This window comes from Mastigoproctus giganteus, chromosome 8, assembly GCF_048544385.1.
Source record: "Mastigoproctus giganteus isolate SK-2022 chromosome 8, ASM4854438v1, whole genome shotgun sequence".
In the NCBI taxonomy this organism is placed as follows: Eukaryota; Metazoa; Arthropoda; class Arachnida; order Uropygi; family Thelyphonidae; genus Mastigoproctus; species Mastigoproctus giganteus.
The window spans coordinates 40,005,769-40,024,559 of record NC_143582.1 but is presented as its reverse complement, the minus strand read 5'-3'; the positions used below and the strand labels follow the sequence as shown (position 1 = coordinate 40,024,559).

Genomic DNA, 18,791 nt, shown 5'->3' with positions numbered 1-18,791 from the left:
GCTTACAACCAAATCCAAATAATTATAATGCAATGGCAATCAGCAGGGGGATTCAGTGAAGACTAATCACAATTATCTAGCTAGTTCTACATTTTAAATTTCATTTCATAGAGTATGATATTTGATAGCATCAAGTCATTTCTTTAGTAGCTTGCACAAGTAATACTTTCTTAACTGATTTCTGAATTTTGTTTATTTGATTTCTGAATTTTGTTTATTTGTCTTCTGTAACATTTTGCAAATTTATCCCTCAATATTTTAAAACTATAACTAAGGTTAATATAAGAGCATCCAAAATACCATGGCATGTGATTAAGTAATGACTCACATTGGAAATTCTGTGAGTGATCCCTTTATTGAATCAGGGCCTTATTGTTCAAGCTGTGCTATGTAACACAACTGAGATCCCTAATAATCTGAGAGTGGATCGGGTGCAGCAGTGGTACTCCCTGATAACATCATTTCTCTATCTCTTCCGACAGAGTGCAGTAGCTACATGACTGAATTATATGCCATAAAGCTTGAATTAGAAAATGTTTTCCATATGTCAATTAAAAAGAGCATAATATACACAGACTCGCAAGGTTCCATATTAGCATTGCAAAACAATTCCCAATTCCCGTTATTAAAGCTCATCAGAACACAGTTGATACATCTTAGAGAGCATCAGCAAAAGGTTATCTTCTGCTGGATCCCTGGCCATACCGGAATACCAGGAAATGAAATTGCAGATGATGCTGTCAAAAATCCATCCAGCTCAGCCCCAACGAATTCCCTAGTACCGGTCACAGATTATAAAATGAATATACAAAGAATATGTAAAGATCAATGGACTCTTCAGTGGCAAATACAATTTCATAATAAACTACTCCAAATAAAAGCTTTACCAAAATTATGGGCTTCTAGCTCCATAGCAAACAGATAAGAAGTAATTCTAGCCAGAGCCAGAATCGGCCATATTCATTTAACCCATATGTTTCTTTTGTCAGGAAATGATCCTCCGCAGTGTAGTCATTGTCATACACCACTCACAGTCAAACACATACTTCTGGACTGTACTCTATATAATAATGCTCGACCTATTGGTAACTCTGTAGGAGGCTTCTCGATCAGCTAGTGTATAATCTTGCTACCTCTACTCTGCCAGATAGTGATTGGAGGAAGTCCGAGTAGTGTATATGAGGGGAGCATTGTCGAGGCCATGTTATGTCAAGGATCTGGGTATATTCTTACCATATGTACGCCATATCCAAAAATTTCATTACTTCATACAGCATGTCCCACCCACTTTTTCTTATTATTGAATACACCATGAATTGTCAAACTAATAGAGCAAGCTTATCTACAAAAAGATCTAAACCTCCCAAGCACTTCCTAATTCATTTCACAAATATACGTGGTCTCAATTCTAATCTCAACGATGTCCATTTCCACTTGCAGTCTGCCAAACCCCATGTACTTTTTCTGACAGAATCTCAGTTATCGGTTGATTCAACTACTGCTCATCTCAGATGACCAAATTATTCGCTGTATGATTCCTTTCACCTCAAAGGTGGTACTTGTGCATATGTCCGTTCTGATATTCCCTGTCAGAGACTTGGCAATTTGGAATCTTTTCTCTTTGATCTTCTTTGGCTTAAAATCTCTCTACCTCATTGTGTCAAATTCATCTGTTGTATCTCTACTGTTCTCCCAATTCCACTAATCACTTGGAAGTCTTTGACTTCCTCTCTTTGCAACTTGACTTTCTCTAGTCCAACTTTCCTAACAGTGAGGTAATTTTCCTTGGTGATTTTAATGTTCACAACTCCAGCTGGCTTCCGTTTTCTAGTCACACCGACCCAGCTGGTAGAGATGCTGAGGCTTTTGCAATTACTAATGACCTTGCATATATTGTTCATTTACCTACAAGAATACCGGACAATCCTAATCATACAGGCAATACGCTTGATCTCTTTCTCACAAACAATCCTTCTAAGTACACGGTCGAAGTGAGAGGTCCTTTAGGCACTTCAGATCACAACTTGGTGATTGTCTCTTCTCCAATGGAACCTTTATCTCATGGCTATTCTCAACCTCGTGTTGTTTGGCATTACAAGAATGCAAAATGGAATGACCTGCGAGACTTCTTTTCTTCTTTTCCTTGGTGGGATTACTGTTTCAAAACTTCTGATGTCAACATTTGCTCAGATCATGTCAATGAAATTATTTTTGCAGGAATGGAATCCTTTATCCCAACACTCCACTTTAAAATCTCGTCCTTTATCTAAACCTTGGTTTTCCAATAAATGTGCTAAGGCTGTTCAAGAGAAGAATGTTGCATATCGTAATTGGCTTGTTTCTAATTCTCCAGTTTCATTTTCTGCCTACACCAAAGCTCACAACAATTGTAAAGCAGTTATTAATCAGTCCAAACTAGAGTTTGAACAGGCTAAGAGTAGAAAACTTGCTTCTTGCCCTAATGGTAGCCGAGCATTCTGGTCTCTTGCCAAAGCTATTGGCAGCAACCTTTGCCCATCTCTGCTCCCACCTCTGTCCAAACCAGACGGTTCTGTTGTAACTTCAGCCAAAGATAAAGCTGACCTGCTAGCATCCCATTTTTCTTCCAACTCATGTATTAATGATCTTGGTAAAACACCTCCCACCATTCCCAACACGCTCCATTCAATGCCTCCTGTGGTCTTCTGTCAAAAGGATGTCAGAAGGATTTTGACGAATCTTGATGCAAAGAAAGCTCCAGGTCCCGATGGTATTTCTCCACTTGTTCTCAAAACCTGTGCTTCTGAACTTACTCCTATTCTTTGCCGCCTTTTTTCACTTTCTTATTCCAAAGGTGTTTTTCCTTCTGATTGGAAATTTGCTCATATCCAGCCAGTTCCTAAAAAGGGTGACAAATCCCTCCCATCCAATTATTGTCCAATTGCAATTACTTCTACTCTTTCTAAAGTAATGGAGAAATCAATTAACCGCCAACTCTTAAACCACCTAGAAATCTTCCATCTGATCAACGATCGCCAGTATGGATTCCATCAGCGTCGATCCACTGGTGATATTCTGGCTTATGTTACCCATTTATGGACTAATTCAATGGAAAGTTTCGGTAAAACACAAGTAGTTGCTCTTGACATCTCAAAGGCTTTTGATCGTGTTTGGCATAAAGGTCTTCTAAACAAGCTTCCATCTTATGGTTTGCCAACTGTTTTTTGTAATTGGTTATCCAGTTTTCTCTCTGATCGCTCACTGAGGGTGATGGTAGATGGCTCTCTGTCTCCTAACTTCTCCACTAATGCCGGTGTCCCCAAAGTTCAGTTCTTTCCCCACTCTTTTCCTCTTGTATATTAATGACCTTCTTCCATTGACTGGAAATCCTATCCATAGTTTTGCTGATGATAGCAATTGCATTCCACTTTCAATTTTGAGAAACCTTGTCCTGCTCAATCAGCTTCAATTTCTCGAAAATTTGCTACCAATTCCTTAAACGCCGATCTTCAGGTATTTCTCCAGTGGGGCAAAGGCAACTTAGTTGATTTCAACCCTTCTAAAACTGAGTCTTGTCTTATATCTCGCAAAAAGGATTCTTCTTCTCCTATGCTTATCTTTAGTGACACTCCGATTTCTAGGCAATATGATATATCTCTTTTGGGGATTACCCTGACTTCTAATCTCTCTTGGCACAAACACATTACAAATATTGCTTCCTCTGCATCTAAAAAACTTGGTTTTCTCTTTCGCTCTCGGCGTTACTTTTCTTCTAAACAGCTGCTCACTCTGTATAAATCGCAAATCCGCCCTGCCATGGAATATTGTTCCCACATCTGGGGGTGGTGCCCCCAAAACCTCTCTCTGGCTTCTTGATTCCATTCAGAAGAGGGCAGTTAGGTTAATTAATGATTCATCTCTAACAGAGTCTCTCCACTCGCTCTCGCATAGACGTACTGTTTCTGCTGCATGCCTCTTCTACAGATACTTCCATGGGCACTGTTCTTCCGAATTGGCTTCTATAATTCCCGCTCTCTCTTTCAAAACAGTCCGAACACGTGCCGCCACCAGCCAACATCCATTTACTGTCCAACTTCAAACTCACAGAACCAACTTTTCATCTTGCTCGTTTATTCATTCAACTGCCGTTTTCTGGAACAACCTTCCTTCATACGTATTTCCTGAAAATTACAGTCTACAGAAGTTCAAGTCCAATGTCAACAAATATCTTCTTTCGTCTTCTCACCCTCCACCCAAGCATGGTACTAAGTACTATAGGTTCTAATACCTCTCGTGTTTGGGGTTTACATAAAAAAAAAAAAAAAAAAAAAAATCTTTCAGTTCTCAGTCAAATTTATAGGAACCTTTGTCACTTAGCCATATCACAGGCCAAAATTCAAATCTTGCAGAATTCTTCTCCTTCCTAAAACGAATAGGATTGTATAACCATTTTTAACTGCTTCGAAATCAACAAACGCAGGCAGTATGCACCACTTCCATAAGTGCAATATGGTCTAAGTAGCCGTTGCACTTAACAACAACAATCCCTAATAAAACTTCCTCCTATTCAACCAAGATAACCTGCTCTTAATGATTCATATATGGGACCTGAAACAAGGTTTCAGATATGAATCACCTCACAAAAGCTCCTAAGGCCCTCAGAAAATTTGTTTGGTCAACACGTTATGAACCACTAGAATAAACTGCCTTCCTGGGCGACTGATGTTGACAGTCTAGTGAGGTTTAAGGGCAATGGATCAGCACCTTCAGGCATGGAGAGAATATGAAAAGAGTATGATCTCTGTCTATACAGGTTATATAGACAAAAGTTGTTTTTTTTTTTGGGTGATACAACAAAACCTACTTACATCTTTTGGTTTTCACTAATACTAGTAACACTAAAAGTCACTAAAAAACATTAATGAATTATATGAATGGTCTATACACCTCATAATCATAATGTGCCCTTTAAGTGTGCACAATTTAAATCTAATATATATAATAAAAACTTGGCAAACAATGATATGAAATTTTAGTTAACTGGAATGTGTAATGATTAAATTACATTAGGTGATAATTATCCTCTAATGTAATTTTAATATAATGATAGTTAAACCCAAATCAGTCCAAGTGACTACCTAACAGCAGGGCCCTGCAGAGGTATTTGGGGGGGTCTAGATGCAAACGGGGTTAAGCGACCTGGTTTATTTCTGTTGAGACTTTGATGATCCCTTGATTGGGGAGCCCCAGTGCAGCACATCCAATGCATCCCCCATTTGCACAGCCCTGCTTAAGAGGTGCACAAAAAACAATAACGGCAGGCATACGATAATTTCCTTCACCAATCAGTTTTAGTGGGTTTTTTTTTAGGTGGGGGAAGCCAATAGTTTAAAATAAGAAACTTCAAAAAATTTTTTTACATTATTTATACTGTATAATAATATCAAAAAATATCATTATAAACAGTAGTGTTGTTATGCAAAGAAAAATATTTCCATACAGCCAAATCTCAGTATAGCAAGCAGTTGTAAAAAGAAGGAAATGAATAAAAGACGAAACACTATGGATAGTTTACATAGCAATGGGTGCTATAAAGAATTTTTTTTTTACAGCTAAACTTTTCAATTAAAAAATAATTAATGATGAAGATCAAAACTGAATATCACACTGGAAGTATACTAAAATTTGCACTAATACAATTCTAATTAGATGTTTAAATTTATAAATTTTACAGCTTTAGGTGTATAAAATATATGAAGTGCTCCAACTAGAGGTTTAAACCATTTGCTATGCAAAGAATCACTCAACCTCTCTCTTTTTCAATTCTTCAAATTTATAATCTTGAAGTTTTTTGTATATTTGGGCTAATTTACTTAATGCAATATTTCTCATATTATAGATACAGTCAGTCCTCGTATAGCACGATAGTTGTGTTCCTAGAAACCCTCGTGCAATGCAAAATCATGCAATATAAATAACAGGCTCTATGGGAAAAATTAGGTGCCAACCACCCAAGATTGAACACACATTTGTAACCAAAACATTACCAAACAATAAATAATCATAATAAAATACTTATGTATTTTATTACAATTAAATATTTATATTAATATTAATTTATTATGTAATATTAATATTATATTTATTATTAATAATAATAATATAATAAATTAAAAAGATAATATTAATTTATTACGATAAAATACATAAAATACTTATGTATTTTATTACAACTAGTATGTAATAAAATGTTGCTAATGCTTTAGCTGCTATGGTAAGCAAACTTGTTCTTTGCTTGATCTTCTATCCAAACAGATGAAAGCCGTTCCCATCTCTTCCAATTCTTTGTGTCTCGATCTAATGGATTTTGTTACACTTTGAATTGTTCCTGCTATGAAAGTTGTTTTTATTTTCTCTGCATTCTTTGTAATTTTCGGCATTGCCTCATTTAGGCCTGTAGCACGTGCAATATCACATGGTCTTTTCTTTCGCTCAAAGCGTTTCACAATTTCATATTTTTTCTCTATCGACAGAGGCGGACTGGCCATAAGCCTTACTGGGAAAACCCCGGTGGGCCAGAGGCCAGAAGACGATGGAGGCCGGTGTGATTTTGGCCATAAACGCTAGTATGAGGCCACTACAAATTTTCCCGGGTAAGAATTTGAACCAGTCTGCCTCTGTCTATCGATAAATGCTTTTTTTTTCTGCTCTGAATCTGTAGTGTCTTCACCAGGACGCTTCCTTTTCACACCTTTTAAGTATTTTACTCATTTTTAGGGAATAAAGCACAATTACAAAATGAGGCAAGCTTGATACACATAAACAAAGCTGCGTGCATGTAGCAACTGAATAAACAACACCGTAATGGCAGAGACACGATTAACACCTCACTAGATCACATTTTACTAAAGCACATTTCTGGGGGTCACTACCATAAAACAATAAAAACAATTTCCAGTTGCGTTTCTGCTAGTGGAATCTGTTATAAACTGGTAGTAAACTCGATCAAATTGCATTTGCAATAATACTGATAGCTAAAATTGTGTAGGTTTTTACGTTATTATGGTGAAATGTGTTTCCCTTTCACTGATATAAAAAACAAATGTAAAAAACAAATACATTTTCAGAATCTTCTCTTCATTCCTATCGTGCTGTGTTAAGTTAAGGTGATTCCGCATTCAATTGCCATTTCTTGTAAACACAAAGGCAAATCGTGCATAAGTGAATTCAGTTCGTGTTATATACGATATTGTTCCCCTATTTATAAAATGTGTATGATCGAATTCGAGTAGCGTAAACACATGTTATACAGGGACTGACTGTATATCTTATCAGTGGATTGTTTAGGTCTTCACAAATGAAATCCCAAATAGGACAGAAACCTGGATCTGGGTAGTGGCATACACTTAAAATAAATAGCAATACAGGCAACCCCTGTATAACACGGTACTTCTACAACACGGTTTTGCTTTAACATGATTGATAAATTGCAGCAATCCTCGCACAAGACGGTACTTGTACAAGACTACTACTTATATAACATATACAGCAGGCCACCGTTATAACGTGGTTCGCTTTACGCTGATTCGCTATAACGCTGTTCTTATATTATAACCCGTATCGGACTATAACGCTGTCACAGATCACTATAACGCTCTTTTACAGATTGCATTTTTGGCATATTTAACGAAATCATTTCATTTGATGGAGTCGATAGCTTAAAAATTAATAGCAAACAGCATTAAAACATTTCCCACGCCGACTTGAGAAATTTTCCCACGCTCATCGCATGTTAATTTAATTGCAGTACAGTGACTTGTTGCATAGTTCCGAGATCAACATTTTAAAAAATGATCAAGTATATTGCTTGTAATATTTGCATTATATGCATTTATCCGAAGTCTAGTCATCACTCAGTACCGTATTAGACATTGTGCGAAACGGACAGTTTACTTGAACATTGTATCATAATTAATGCAACCAATGCAGTTACATTTTCGAAGAGTTAATAATGGCTGAGCGCTAAGTGAATCTCGCTTAGCAGGGATTCACTTAGCGCTCTGTTTTTACCGAACGAATTATCAGCGTTAAGCGGGGGTCACCTATACTTATATCTGCTCTAACATGGTTAGAGAATTGCAGCAAATCCCGCATAACCCAAGGGGCTCACATCTGGTGAGTATGGGCTTGGCACACCCATGGTCCTGAGCTGGATATCATCATTCTCTTTCTTGGTGATTCCCTTCTACTTCTGACTCTCTCTCTCTCTCTCTCTCTCTCTCTCTCTCTCTCTCTCTCTCTCTCTCTCTCTCTCTCTCTCTCAGGGTAATCAGAAATTTTTTTTTTGGCTGGTGGGTGCAGCAAAAGCCTGGCTAATAATAATAATAATAATAACACGGTATTTTTGAGTTTTTGTGTGGAGAAAACCTCTGCTGTTACGTTGGATGTAATTTGTCAACATTTCCATTCTTTTTTGTGAATCCCTGCTGTTGACTCACTAGTCGTTATGCAAAAAAAATTGTTGGGAAAACCACATGTTAGGTTCTGTGCCATTGAACTTGTGCTTGTTTGAGACCATAAAAATTGTGACTTCAAAGCTTGCAGTTCGTGGCTTTTATGGGTTTTGTAAGATTATTTTGGTTTTTATTTCATTGTTTATAAATTTTTCTGGGTATATATTACTAAACTTTGTTCTTAAGAACAGTACTGGAATAATTTCTTAATTAAATTCCAGCCCTAAATTATGCCAAGGAACTTAGGCATAATTTTGGGTAACTGCTGATTTATTTTAAGGATGGTTTCTAAATTGTTTTGTGCCAGCTGTGGAAAACTATTTAAAGCAGAAAAATCTACATTTCACAGTTTTATTACTATTGGATAATGTGCCAGGTCATCCAAAAGATTTAAGTCATCCAAAATGTTGAAGCTATGTTCCTACCACCCAATACAACTTCTTTAATTCAGTCATTAGATTAAGGCATTATATCTACCTTTAAAACTCATTACATCGGAAAATCGTTACAACAGATTTTGGAAAAAATTGATTTGAATCTATTAGAGTGATGAAGGCATGGAAACATTTTTCAATTGTGGATTGTATCGAAACCATAGCTTTATAACTCAAAGAAGTAAAATTGTCAACACATGTGTGATGGAAAAATGTATGGCCAGAGTCGGTTCATTCAGAAAATATGGCAGAAAATGGAATTGTTGTGATAGTATATCCCGTATAACATGGTTTCGCACTACATGATTTTATAAGGAACCTAACTACTGTGTTATACAAGGGTTACCTGTATATATATCTCTATTGGAGCTATGCCTTTATTTAGAGTTGTGCAATAAAAAGGCAACTTGTGGTGAAATGTCTCCACGTGAAATCAACACACTAAGTAGTTAACCTAGTTTGCTCAATGTTACACACAGAAAGAGGCTATGTCTAAAGTCTACCATCTTACAACTAAGGTCTACCTATGCATAGTTTTTGGGCACAATGATCTTAGATTGATCGATTCAGATATGTACATGTACATAGTATATTCTGTCATTCTTTTTATTTTTTTAATAATTAGTTTTTTTTTCAGTAAAAGTATTTTGCAGAAAATATTTATTTTACTTGACATATCTAATATTATCTGTTGTCATTTCTTATTTACTGTCACTAATTAACCATGCTTCTGACTCATCTATCCGTAGTTGTGCCAGTGGCATGAACATAGATAAGCAGAAAAGCTGGTCCAGACAGCTTGCACAACATCAAAAGATTTGTGTAACTTTGGACTTGCAAAGATTTATTAATTTGCAGGTTAATGCATTGGTAGCGATGCTGCAAACAGTATCCTTAGCATGTGGCCGAAAAATTTTTTGATAGTGTTTATATGAACACTATCAGAATTTTTATGAATTATAAACGTTTATAAACTATACTTTTAGTTATTTTTTCACCTTTGACCCAAATTTTTGAGTGTACCACTGGTGGCACACGACGGCTCCAATGATTATTTTTTTATTGGGCCATCATGTACCACCGGTGGCCTCTGAATAAAACTTTGCAATCATTCTTCTCTTTCTTGGTGATTCCCTTCTACTTCAGACTCTTGTTCTCTCTCTCTCTCTCTCTCTCTCTCTCTCTCTCTCAGGGAAAATCAGAAATTTTTTTTTTTTGGCTGGTGCAACAAGAGCCTCAGGCTTCCTTGCATCATATGGTTAATAATAATAATAATAATAATAATAAATAATAATAATATGCAACACATGTTCTTTTTTTAAATATCTAATTGAAACGAAATCAAAATGAGTTCAAGTGCAAGAAAAATTATTTCTTTACTTCAAGAAATTCCTCTGATCAGCTTGCCTTATCGCATTCAGGTGTAACATATATTGAAAGATACAGTAAGCACTGGTTACAATCATCACCAGTTATTAGAATCAAATTTTGAAGAACTGAAAATGCACTACACTTTCATCGTTTACTAGAATCACATTTTCGGTTATAAGAATCAATTTTGAACGTCAATGTGATAATTTCCAAAGCACATTTCTGGAGGTCATAACCATAAAACAATAAAAACAATTTGCAGTTTCAGGTTTATCGGGATTTTCTGTTAATACAGTTCTGTTAGTGAAATAAATGAGTAGTAAACTTGATCTTATTGTATTTGCGATAATATCAATAGATGGAATTCTGTGTTTTCACATTATTATGGCAAAATGTTGTTTCCCCTTTGCTGAAATCTACTCTTCATTTCTATATCTAAACTTCATCTCACTTGTGTGTGTCATGTTAGTTCCAATTTGTGTGTGCTGTGTGCTTTGTTATTGATTGACACCTAGCTTTTTTACTGTGTTTTAAATTTTACTACCCAAAAAAAAAAAAAAAAAAAAATGAATGCCAATGAACAGAAAGAGTGAATTTGAGTAAAAAAGATAAGTTATGAAAATTATAGAAACACAATAAATTAAACTTAGGCAATACATCTCAAAGGGAAGCAGCAGTAAAATTAGTAATGCCTCAGTCATCTTTATCAAAATTATTAAAATCATGTCACACATTAAACGGTAATGTCATTAGTGAAACCAAAACAAGGAAGCGTGAAGGGAAATGCCAAACAGTAGATGAAGCTCTGTTCATTTGGTTCAAACGGGCCAGCTCATTTAATGCACCAATCAACCGTAGCATTCTTCTTCAAAAAGCAGCTGATTTTTCTGAAAAACTATATGAAGAGTTTAAGGTGACGGACAGATGGCTGACAAGATGGTTTACAAAAATCTTCATGGAGAAAAATCTCATGGAGGATTCTGATTGTTCTGCAGCTTACACCACATTGAAAACCTCTTGGCGAACTGTGTTAAGCACTTATAATACAGATGAAACAGGGTTGCACTACAGGGCTACCCTAGACCATTGCATGATTTTTAAAAAATTCCCTGCCTCTGCAGGATTACAGTTCTTTTAACCAAATTTGCGTCCATTGAACAACAACAGAAAATGTCTATTGCACTTACTAACGTGCAATACGACAGAAACAATCAAGATGCAGCCATTAGTTATAGGCAAGAGTAAATCACCTAGATGTTTTAAAGGAGTAAAACAGCTGTCTGTTGAATATGCTAATAATGTCGATGCTTGGATGACAGCTTCTTTATTTGAAGATTATTTTTGTTAATGGGATTTGCAATTTTATAAGAAAAACAAAAAAAATTGTATTGGTTTTGGACAACTGCTCAGCTCATCCAAAGTTGACTTTCCAAAACATTGAATTTGTTTTTCTACTTTTGAATACCACATCACTGATTCAACTTCTCAACCAAGGAATAATAAAAACCTTTAAGACCTTTTATAGATCAGATATGGAGCGAAGAATCATCCAGTCTATAGATGAAGGTTTGGGAACATCATCCAATATCACAAAGCATAGAACTGTTCTAGATGCACTTCATATGACAACAGGTGCCTGGAATGAAGTTTCTGAAACCTGCATTAGCAACTGTTTCAAAAAAGTGGATTAATTATTCATGATGGTCAACTAAGTCACGATACTGATCACATAGAAAAGTCTTAAGACATAGATGAACAGGAGTTTAATGACTGGGTGGACATAGGTGATCTAAAAGTTACTATAGCTTTAACAGAAATTGCTCAGTCTGCTACCGATAATTTTGCCAAGGAGGAGGAAAATGAAGATAAACCTGAACAAATTCCAGTTACAAAATGGCAAACTTGTAAAGCTATAGCCGCCCTGAGTAGAGCATTGGAAGAAACTGGTGCAAGTGATTGTGAATATAGACTGTTATACAATATTGAAAAATCTATAAATATACTTTGTAGTGATAATTTAAAGGAAACTAAAACAAGTGATTTTTTTAAATTATAATCATATTACAGTGTTATGTTTAATTAATATGTATATTAATTAAGCTATGTACGCAAGTATAAATTTATTTTTATTTTGCTAACCTGTGGATAATATTCTTACGATTTTCACATATCATTTAATTGGTAATAAAGTGTAAATCGGAGCTTTATATCTTTATTTTATAGCCTCTGGATAATATCTGTTGATTTTCACTTATTAGATCCAAAATTCAATTTGCAAGTGTGATCACTACGACCGGCACTTACTGCATATTTAAACCTTCAGCTGTTATATCTTTCAACAAAGCTGAAAAGGAGGTCGATGTCTCGGACCAAGTGTTGTCTTATTATACTGCCCTTAGAAAAAATATAAAATGGTACAAAAATGTTTTCTTTGAAATAGCTCTTGGCACATGCACTGTGAATACTTGGGTAACATATAATAACTTCAGTGACAACAGCAAGAAATTGGATATGCTACTGCTTCGACAAAAAATAAGAGGATTGTTGGACACTGAAAATGAAAATACAGAGGCTGAAGATGATGCTGAAATTGAAGGAAACTGACAACCTGCAAGGAAGAGGCCAAGAAGTAGTAGTACCATACTTAGTTTGTACATTTAGCGAAGACTGTCCAGGAAAGCTGACTATGTGCCTACAGTGTTTTTATGAAAAACATAAGTAATAACTATTAGTTTTGAGATACTTACTAAGGTTTTTATGTTATTGATTAGTTTTGACCTCATTATTTAGAATACAACTGCATTTGTTTCAAAAATAAATATATTTTTTCATTATTTTATTATTTTATTATTAACTGGTTTTATTAACTTATGACATCCACATTTATAGACGAGTGCATTACCAGTGGTACAACTAACAACTTGTACCTATGCTATAGCTGTATGCCCAATATAGAGGATCTCGTTATAAATTGCAAGATTTTTAGCTATATAGAAAGTGGATTGACAAGTGTACCACTGGTGGTCAACAATGGCCACAGTCGAAATGTGTAATGTACCACATTGTCACCAACGTGTTAAGCAACAATGCATACTTTAATTGAAAAATCAAATAATTTCAGGTCCTTGAGTTTGGAAATCTGATGTTTTAGGACATCACACTCAAGTCTAACCAAGTCAATAACAAAATAAAACAAAAGCCTGTCACTTGATAAAGTGGGGCACTTGCTAAAGGACTACATGATTAGAGCAAATAACAGTGGAACAAATTAGAATAATGAAGGTAACAAATAGATACGGTAGGACCTTTATACAACAAAATTTATTGTTAGCTTGAAAAAATTCGTTAAACAGAAATTTCGTTATAAAGAAATATGATCTTTTCAACAATGAAAAATACTGTAGTTCAGCATTCAGAAATATAATAAAGGATGGGAAATAAAGCAGAAATAACTAGGAATGAATAAATTTTCCAACATTTTAAAACAAATAATTTATTAATACATACATATTAAGAAATGACTACTTACATTATGCACACAATATATTAGTACACTTTTAAGAATTATTTTGTAAAATATTTGATTACTTTTTGTTGTACATAGGATTTTACTGTATATCATTCATAAAAATGTTCACATTTGTTTAAACAATCAAATATATTTTCTTTACACTGAAGGCCTCGACACAAAGTTTCAAATGCTGCCAACGTTTCATGTTTGGAAGGTTTAATATTTCCCTCATTTTCATCCAACTCATCGTTGATATTTTTTTGAATTCTTTGAATACTCTCCACATATTCAAAGAATTCGTGGAGAGTATTCAACATTCGTAAATGTTGGAGTCACTCGGATATTCAGCTCTATGACATCATTATAAACTCCAAAAATTTGTCAAGAACAATTTCTTCATTGCTCAAACCTCTCGCTTGGAGTTCTTCCCAAGATTGCTCAATATCTTGTAGTAGTTTATCCCTCTCATTGCTGTTAATTGGCATTTTAGCAAAATCTACTTTTGCAAAACAATTCTTAATCGCCGTTTCTATCACACCTTGACTCCACACTTTTGCCATACTGATATGCACAACTGGAAATCTATAGGTTGGTTGGTTTCTATTCTCAGTGTAATTTTTTTTAAGTATGTGCCTTTGGTAGTGCATTTTCAAATTCTTGATAATGCCTTGGTCCATTGGCTGCAATTTAGATGAGGTATTTGGAGGGAAGAAAACAAGCTTCACACGTGTAAGTTTTGAAATTACCGAGTGAAGGTGGGTAGATGTCGACAATTGACATGATTTTTCTGGTTTCCTTCATCATCTTTCTATCAAAGTTTAAAATTCACTGTTCAAAATTTCACTTGTCATCCAAGTTTTTTGTTGTAGTTGTAGTCCAACTCTTAACTTTACTCCTTTGAAACAGTGGGGTTGCTGACTTTTGCCTATTACCAAAAGCTTTAGTTTTTCATTACCGACCAAGACTGTAATTCTCTCCTTACTATTTTTACCACCTTTAGAAGTCAGTGTCTTGTTCGGCAAACATTTTAAAAAATACACATGTTTCATCAACGTTGAATGTCTTTGGGGTCGTAATCCTCCATAATTTTTTTCCAAACTGTTTATTTCCATGGGTACAGTCTTCTTCAATCATGACTCCACTTTCACCAGAAACAACTTTTTCAAGTAGGCCATGACACCTTTTAAATCTGTCCAGTCAACCAGAACTGGCTTGGAATGTTTTATGCTCTAGAAAAGATGCATACTCTATAGCCTTTTCTTTTATTAATGATATCGGCATCTTTTGGTCTCAAATCAACTTCACCCTTAAAAACAACTTCATCTACATCTTCATACAGGTATAATTTCGCATGCTTCCATATGGATCTTGTTTCCTCAAACAGTTTCAGAATCAAAACACAGTTTTTCAGAATGGTTGACACACTACTGGAAGGAATACCAAATTTTAAAGTGATTTCTTTAACTCCCCAATTTACACTATTAAGCACTTCCACTTTTTACACTACACTCAAGGATTTTTCTCTTAGATATTGTAAGGTTGCTTGCACAGCAGCTAAAACAAAACTGATTTAGGGACGAGTTGTACCTACCGTGTAAACTGAGACAGGTGAAATTTAGTGAAGGTGTGATCGACTCATTTCTGTGAAACAACAGATGAATTTCCAGGATAAAGGAAAATCACTCTCTCCTAATTCTCTAATAGGGTGCTTACAGTATAAAACAGCTGGACCAGAGCCAATATCTGCGTCGGGAATAAGCCTTAATCTCTGCCAATGACTGTGGCAAAGACAGCAGTTGACCAGCGTGACTTCTCAGTACAGTAGAGGTGGCTGTATAGATTTTAAGGGCACCACTAAATTGTGGAATGTTTTAGCTCTTAATTCATGCTATTAAGAATTAATCACTTTAGCTCTTAATTCGTGCTTTCTACAGCATCAGCTCTATTGCCCAGGTGTCTTGAAATCAGTTCATTATATGGAAATTTTCTTAATTATATGGAACCTATTTTCAATGTAATGACCAATCAAAAAAATCAAAAGAAGTTCGTTAAAGAGAGGTCCAACTGCATATATAATATAAATATAATATAATCCAAAAATTAAATAGAGGGGTAAAGAGTAAAAGTAGTAAAAAAAAATAAATAAGAAAAAATAGTAGAAAAGCTAACATCAGTGGCAGAAGAAAAGCACAAACCACTACATGTTGGGTATAATAAACTAAAATAGACTAAAATAAAATACATGCCAGCAGCATGACAAACCAGTAAAGTGAAAATGGATTTAACCAATAAAATAACGAAAAATAAAAGTAAAATGGGGAGGGGAATAAAGAAGAAGAGGGTACTGTTGAAGCAACATTCCTAATATAATTTAGAAAATACAAGCCAATTCAAAAGAAATTTAGTGGCACCCCTAGATGGCACACATTTCCGAATTATACGAAATCTCACTAAGGGGGAGGCATGGATTACCAACGGTACGTGACCAAATGAAATGAAAATAATAATTAATAAAATAAAATAGACTGACCATTATGCCCATCTCGACGGAGGACTACGAGGCCAATAATAGTCAGGGAATCACTGCATTTTGAATGCTAAACAAATCCATGCAACGACAGAATGATACTAAAATCAAATTGCCAATGCAATAGATTTGCATAGCGGTGGTCCTTATGCAGTGAAAAATAATAAGACAGGAAGCCTATTACTCGCATGGCTACACCATGCCACTGACAAAACAATAGTTGAATTGAAAATATATAGAAACAAATTAGGCTATAGATGGCAGTATGGATGCAGCGTTAGCAAATTGTCATGCTACTACCATGTAAATATATTAATTATTTTATTTCATTTTATTAATTATTATTTACATTTCTAAATTTTTTTTTTGGTCACGTATTGTTGGTAGTTCACGCTTCCACCTTAGTGAGATTTCACATATTTCTGAAACTGGTGCCATCTGGGGGCACCACTAAATTTCTTTTGAATTGACTTGTATTTGCTAAATTATATTAGGAACGTTGTGTCAACAGTACCCTCTTCTTTATTCCCCCTCCCCCATTTTACTGTTGTTTTTTGTTATTTTATTGGTTAAGTTCATTTTCACTCTACTGGCTTGTCGTGCTACTGGCATATATTTTATTTTAGTTTATATAAATATAATATATTTAAATACATTAGTTAAATAAATTTGTAAAATAGTAAGAGGAGTATACCTCAATATAGTAAGTAGAACACTTCCGTATGATACTATCCAGAAATTAAAACGAAAAAATTGACTAACTTACATTAGAGTAAAAAATAAATAATTAAATAATTAAAAACCAATTTAACACAATTCAAATCAATTTAAAACAATTAAAAATCAATTTAACGCAATTAAAAAGAATCTAACGAAAAAATTCAAAACGATTTTCCTTCCTGAAGCTGACAACAGTTTTCGGCTGTATGTTGTGATCACAGGAATGAAAATTCATTCCTGTGATCACGACAGGAATGAATGTGTACTTAGAAGGGTTGTTTGTGAGAAAAAGTTCAAGCATGTTGGCTGTATGGTTAAGATTGTCCGGTATTCTTGTAGGTAAATGAACAATCTGTGCAAGGTCATTAGTAATTGCAAAAGCCTAAGCATCTCGACCAGCTGGGTTGGTGTTACTAGAAAAAAGGAAGCCAGCTGGAGTTGTGAACATTAAAATCACCAAGGAATATTACCTCACTGTTAGGAAAGTTGGACAGGAGAAAGTCAAGTTACAAAGAGAGGAAGTCAAAGAGCTCCAAGTGATTAATGGAGTTGGAAGAACGGTAGAGAGAACAGATGAATTTGAAACAATGAGGTAGAGAGATTTTAAGCCAGAGAAGATTGAAAAGAGGAGATTCCAAGTCTCTGACAGAGAATATCGGAACAGACATATGCATAAGTACCACCTTTGAGGCGGTACTTGTGCAGGGCACTGCTATTTGTAATATGGAAAGATGAGCAGTATTTGAATCAACTGATAACTGAGATTCTGTCAGAAAAAGTACATGGGGTTTGGCAGACTGCAAGTGGAAATGGACATCGTTGAGATTAGAATTGAGACCACGTATATTTGTGAAATGAATTAGGAACTGTTTGGGAGATAAGCTTACTCTATTAGTTTGACAATTCATGGTGTATTCAATAGTAAGAAAAAGAGAGTGGGACATGCTGTGTGGAGTAATGAAATTTTTGGATATGGCGTACACATGGTAAGAATATACCCAGATCCTTGACATAACGTGGCCTCGACAATGTCCCCCGCATACACACTACCCGGACTCCCTCCAGTCACTATCTGGCAGATTAGAGGTAGCAAGATTATACACTAGCTGATCTGGAGGCCTCCTAGAGAGTTACCAATAGGTTCGGTCTGGTGTACTAACTAGTGGCCGGCCTGCGAACACCGTTTTAGAGCTGTACCCTCAAAATGTAAGGAAGATTGGATCTGACCACGATGTTCATCATAACCTCAAAAGTCATCAATCATACTGCATGATAGAAGAGATGGGGAAGGGTTGACCAGAACTTACCTCTGGAGACTAAACATGGATTTCACCACTTCAAGCCTCCAATAAGCAAAGTGGTGATATTGCACCGGATGATGAGACTTATCTACCACCTAGTCCTGCCTGGTAACACAGAGGGGCGGCATTCCTCCATGTGGTGTGGGCACCACACCTCGACCCCTGCTTACGTTGGTTCACACCTGGGTGGTCACCCACCACGTGCTTGTGCATGGAGGTTATACCCAGCATTACTAACAGTCCCACCATCGTGAAGGTGCAAGCAGAGGATTTGGCTGTCACAGACCATCTGGACTTCACCGAAATTGGGTCCACTTGACTTGAGTGTCACCCGAACTTGAATGTTACCTATGATGAAATTGGGTCCACTTGACTTGAGTGTCACCCGAACTTGAATGTTACCCATGATGAAATTGGGTCCACTTGACTTGAATG

The 18,791-nt window shown here is 35.6% G+C and overlaps 1 protein-coding gene across 1 annotated transcript in view; it reads right to left on the bottom strand.

Annotated features, from left to right (window-relative positions):
• Positions 1-18,791, bottom strand: part of c12.2 (von Willebrand factor A domain-containing protein c12.2) — a 574,487-nt gene that overhangs the window by 501,725 nt on the left and 53,971 nt on the right. The gene's annotated exons all lie outside the window — the stretch shown is intronic.